The 6,000-nt window shown below is 35.0% G+C and overlaps 1 protein-coding gene across 1 annotated transcript in view; it reads left to right on the forward strand.

Moving 5' to 3' along the window:
* Window positions 1-6,000, forward strand: part of LOC110031831 (nuclear pore complex protein GP210) — a 172,228-nt gene that overhangs the window by 125,419 nt on the left and 40,809 nt on the right.

The raw sequence follows: 6,000 nt of genomic DNA on the forward strand, positions 1-6,000 counted from the left end.
TGTAACCAGCAGCTGGAAGTTCTTCGACAACTGTGTGAATGAAAACAATGGGTAGAATAATGAAAGACAAGATACAGTCCGTGAGAAGGTTCAACTACCTGTTCTTAAACAAGATACAAATACACCACTTGTAAAAGGAAGATGATACAAAACTTATTAGAGAAGAATTCAAAAAACACAATCTCTAGAAACACACAAATAAGCCAAAAGCACCCTCAACTAGAAAAAAAACATATATAATCCGGAGTTAACCTAAACTACAATAGGAAAATTAAATATTAATACTAAAAACAAATAGACAGTTAGAAATAACACATTTGAAAGGGAAAATACAATAATGTGACACCCTAACATTTGAAATCGCAATGGACATGACAAACACTCAAGCTAGGGTGGATCTCAAGATGGTTGTGGCGACCTACAAGGTTTTAGAAGGCAGTGGGATGGTTGACGAGGTTGTTAGCTAGCCGAAACATCAGAACAATGACTTCTTGGGTTCCGGATAGAAGTATGCGACATATATCTACGTGGTACAACTGTTTGAGATAATGAAAGCAAAGGGGAGGCTTGGAGCAGAAGCGACAATAAAGATGGAGGGCTGGAACTGTGATAAGGGATGTTGTGGACTGCTGAAGAACCAAAGGAAGGTTGTCCTCGGCGGGGGTGGAAAAGGGATGGAAAAGGAGGAAATTGCAGGAAACAACAAAAGAGCTATTGTAGGTGCAGCCTGCAGCTAGGAGGAATGCGTGGCAATGAAGAGGGAGGGATGTAGAGGAGTTGAGAAAGGATAAAATCACCTGGATACAATCAAAGTACCACCTGGAATCATAGGATATATCCCTCAATTGGAAAAAGAGATGTTGGTGGTTGCCTCGATACAAAACACAAAAATATTGACTTTCAAACCCTAATAAAACACACATATAAAAAATGACTAAAAATAAATGAAGGATAATAAAAAAGAAAACAAAAAAAAGAAATTTGGATTTATTTGGCTTGTCTCCCCATCTCCCGCAATGGCAGGAGCTGTGCGACTCGTGTACCATGTCCGGAGCAAAGCGTTCTCGTGTTTCACGTAGAAATGAGAAAAATAGGAAATTGAAAGATGAGAAATAAATGAATAGGAAATAAATAAAAAAGGAAAGAAATATGTTTAAGATAGGAAAATTCGAGCGGCTTTGTCGATTGTCGCTACCTCTCCCATAGCCCTACGTTTCGCATTCTGTGGAATCGCGAAACCCACAGAAAAGACGCCCCGCATCAACACATCTTCATATGTTCTAACCAAAACAATCTTATTGTGAAGGAAAACAACACTGTCACGTATTATTCAACTGAAAACATATGTGATATATTTATATACACTTCAATTTCTGTAGTTTATGAATATCTCTAATAGAGGAAAGATTCAGTAATTAGATCTCCTCTAATTAGGTTATCTAATATTAAAAATACATTTATTATATTTCCTATAATCAAGTTATCTATAATCAAACTTTCTAAATATACAATCATTGGCTTTATTACTTTCCATAACACTCCCCATCAAGCTCAAGCATAGATATATCATGCCCGGTCCATAAAGTCCACTAGTTCTTACCTAGCCTTTAAATGACCTATAAAAATCAAATGTTGTTGAATCTTTTCACGTGAAAAATAACAATCTATCTTAATGTGCTTTGTTCGTTCATGGAAGATAGAGTTTGAAGCAAAATAAATTGTAGAATGGCTATGACACCAAAATTTTACTGAAAATGGCAATCTTAAAGCTCATTTCGATCAAGAATTGGGAAACCCATATCAATTCACTTGATTTTTTTACCATTTGTCGGTAGTCAAATCTTGCATTGGATCGTGACACTATATTTTATTTCTTCTCCATGAAACCAAATTACTACTAACAAAAATGCTATCTAGTAATGAATCTCATATCAATGTTGTAACTTACCCAATTTGCATCAGTGAAACTTTCAATATTTCTATGCCCATGATTCTGATATAGTGTCACGATCCGGCCCGAGGCTCAGAATTAACCAAGATGGGAACGGACGGTTGGACAGTGAAAATTAATTCTCTGTTATTCTATTTCTATCACTAACAGTTTAATATTTAAATATATATGAAAAAACAATTAAAGAAACATGAAAGAGCCACTAAAGAAAATAAATAAATTAACAAATAGAAATGTGAACCTTTTTAGTTGTCGTACTCGCCTTCTATGGACATTTCCTCTTCTTCTATCCAGCTTGTTCAAATGCTTAAAACCTAAAAATAATATTAAAGCAACATAATGAGTTATCTAAAGATAACCCAAGAGTAATCACAGTCATAAATTATAGTAATCTAAGGAAAAAAAATCGATATTCATGTTGGTCTTTTATATCTCTATAAAAAATCTTATAATATGCTAGTCTTTCATATTTCTATAAGGAATATGTTAATATGTTAATACATGTATCAATGTGAAATTGGAGATATAGCTGGAAGTTGTCCGCATATGTAATACACCTTCAACCCAAGTAAACATTTACCACGATGTTGCTTCTCACCTTTATCATAGGGTTGTATAGTGCTATTGCTTCTCACCTTTAGCAGAGGATAATAGATTGTGGCACTATACCTCGTAGTGAGCAACCGAGGATGATCATTCTTTCAAGTGTTTATTCCTTTACTCATCAGTAATCAGAGGAGTATGTTGCCACTGATGTTGATGCATAGTTTGATGGATGAATTGTCTATTGGGTGTTATGTTGGATTTATCAAATTTATAGTTTATCACATATGTTTTAGGTACCACTTAACAAGAAACAGATTTTTATAATCACTTTATGTTTTATCCTCATAAAATATATAGTTGGCATGGAGTTCATAAATTTTGAGGACGAATATAGGCTGTTAAGCTCAACATAAAGGTCATCGCAACCTGCAGTTGGCCATCAAAGACTAAGATTTTAGCATGACAACTGAGTTGAGTAATTAAACAGTCTGGGTCGGGCTGGTATCATTATTGTTTTGTGAGATAAGCAAGGAGAGCTCATTTGGGGAAAAATCTTTTTCATTGGGACAACACTCAAGTGGAGATGATGGCTTTGTTAGCTCTTCCTACACTCATTGAAGATTGGATAATCGAATGTCGGGGGATTATTATAGAAAGTGACAATTTGAATATTACTGACATTCTCCGAAGGAGCATAGTAAAGCAGTGCTGACAACTTCAGATTCCCAATAATCCAAATTTTGGTTTTTTTGCCCATATATATATATATAGCTTTTCATTCCAAACCTTATCGCTATCATTTTAAATTTCTTAATGTTTGGGCTACTCACACCACTTTCATTGACTTGATTAAGTAGGCTTGGGTTTCTAGAGAAAGTGAGAATCCTTGGCTTATTTTGTGGCAACTACATAAGAATGTGGAATTTCATTTAAAGTGATGGAATATTGATACTTTTGGTAATGTTCACTCTATGGTTCTAAAGGCCCAACAGGAGGTGGATTCTTTAGAAGCTCAGGTGATTGCTACTCCCGATCTCGTGTCTAAGCTAGCTGATGCTCATCACATTTTTTTAGAAGAAATTTCTATTAAGGAGGATTTCCTTAGACAGAAACCTTGTGATAATCATTTCAAGAATGATGATAGAAACACTAAATATTTTCATGCTACTATCAAACATCGTCGTAACATAAATGCCATCATCATGATTGTCACTGAGGACTCTGTTCTCACTGATATTGATTAGATTGGTTCTAATGCAGTTGATTATTTTTCTTCTCTTTATGCTGATGCTCTACCTGTCACTGATATTATTTTTTATTTTTTTGAGGACCAGAGAGATATGATTTTCAATCTCTCTTTGTCTAACCCCCCTACTGAGTTGAAAATTTTCAATGCTCTTAAAGATATTAGCTCACAGAAGGCTCCTGGTCTCGATGGTTTCACCTCCACTTTTTATATTTCATGTTGGAGCATTATTAAGAATGATGTAATGCTGGCTATTCAAAGCTTTTTCCAAGGAGTTGACCTTACAAAGTATTTATCTGCTGTTCTGATTGTTCTCATCATTAAGTCTAATACAAAATCACACTGGAAGGATTTTTTGTCTCTAAAATTATCAACAAAGTGATTGTGGTCTGTCTTAAACCTCTCCTTCTCTTATTTCTCCTCAACAATCGGCCTTCATTAAAGGTCGTGATATTTCTGATAATATTATATTGGCACATGAAATTTTACAGGATCTTGATAAAAATTGCAGGGGGGAGTGGCAATCTGGTTATCAAACTTGATATCAAAAAAGCCTTTGATACCTTAAATTCGGATTTTATCATCAACGTTCTAAAAGCTAGAGGTTTCAATACAAGTCTCTGCTCTTTGATTAAAAGATGACTTGCCAATAATTATTATTCTGTCTTAGTTGATGAAAATTCTTATGGTTTTTTCACTGCTTCTCGAGGCATCAAACAGGGAGACCCTCTCTCTTATTATTTTCATTTTAGCTTTTGATTATTTTTCTAGGATAATTAACAGTTTCCAATTCTCACATCCCCATGCTCAATTTTCCCACAAAGCCAAAATGACGATCTCCCACCTTGCTTATGTTGATGATGTTATTATTTTTACTAATGCTTCTAAACCTGCCATAAAACAAGTGATGGGGCTTCTACAGGATTTCCAAAACTGCTCTTGTCTTCGTTTCAATAGTGACAAATGTCAGATGTTTTTTGGCAAGCAGATTAAGCAACATATTACTCTTTGGGGAATTATGTTCACAGGCTTTCATCATGCATCTCTTCCCCTTAAATATCTTCGGGTGAATTTGATAAGAGGAAGGAGGAAACAGATACATATGGATGATGTGATTGATAAAATCAAACGTAAAGTATATGATTGGAGAAATATTTTCCTTTCCACTGGGTGCAGAATCTCTTTTCTTACTAGTGTTCTTCAAAGTATTTCATTATATGTTTTGCAAGTGTTCAATCTCAAGAAAAGTGTTATTTGTACTATGAAGAAGCTCTTTAATAATTTCTTTGGGCGGGGAATGGTGCAAAGAAAATTTGGAGTACTTGGCATAAAGTTTGTAAGCCTAAAGAGGCTGGTGTCTTCAGTTTTAAAGCACTAAAACATACTATTCAAGTGAACCTTTGTAAACTTTAGTATAAATTTAGATTGAGTTCCTCTCTTTGGGCCATGTTTCTGAAGCAAAAATATTGTGCTCATATTCATCCTTCCTTGGTCTCGTTGAAGGTTGGAGATTCTCGTATTTGGAAGGCTGTGGTAAATGCTAGAGATACAGCAAATGGTTTCATTTTTTGGGACATTGGGGAGGGGAAGATTTCCTTCTGGAATGATAATTGAGGTTTTTCACAAAACTGATTTATCTCACTCTCTTCATTCTAACTCTTTATTGGTCTCGGATTTCTTTGCTAATGATGGTTGGAATTACTCTAAGTTATGTTCTATGGTTGGGAAACATAATGCAAAGCATATTCTCATTATCCCCATTACTCCTACTCATAGGGATCTCCCCATGTGGAAAAGCAGCAATTTTCTCTCGATTTGTAAACTTATTTATGACACTCTACACTCATATCGAGATTGGATATGGGGAAAATGGATTTGCCATAAATATTTATCTCCCTCAATATCCTTTTTTCTTTGGAGATATCTTAAGTCTTTAATCCCAATTGATGATATTCTTAAGCTTAAGGGCTTGAAATTAGCCTCAAGGGCTTGAAATTAGCGGCTTGAAATTAGCCTCAAGATGTCATATGTGTATAATGAAAGAGAATATAAAACACATTTTCTTTGAGTGTGCTTTCTCTTTAGATGTTTGGGATATGATTGAATCTTATTTTGGTTTCTCTTGGATACATAGAGGTTCTTTAACTAGTTATTTGTGGCAATAGAAGGATTATGATGCCCGTCAGGAGAGGTTTCCCCTCCCTTTATTGGTTCTTTGGTTCCTTTGGAACTCCAGAAACAGCTTTAAGTATCACAC

This window comes from Phalaenopsis equestris, unplaced genomic scaffold (genome assembly GCF_001263595.1).
Source record: "Phalaenopsis equestris unplaced genomic scaffold, ASM126359v1 Scaffold000848, whole genome shotgun sequence".
NCBI classification, from domain to species: domain Eukaryota; kingdom Viridiplantae; phylum Streptophyta; class Magnoliopsida; order Asparagales; family Orchidaceae; genus Phalaenopsis; species Phalaenopsis equestris.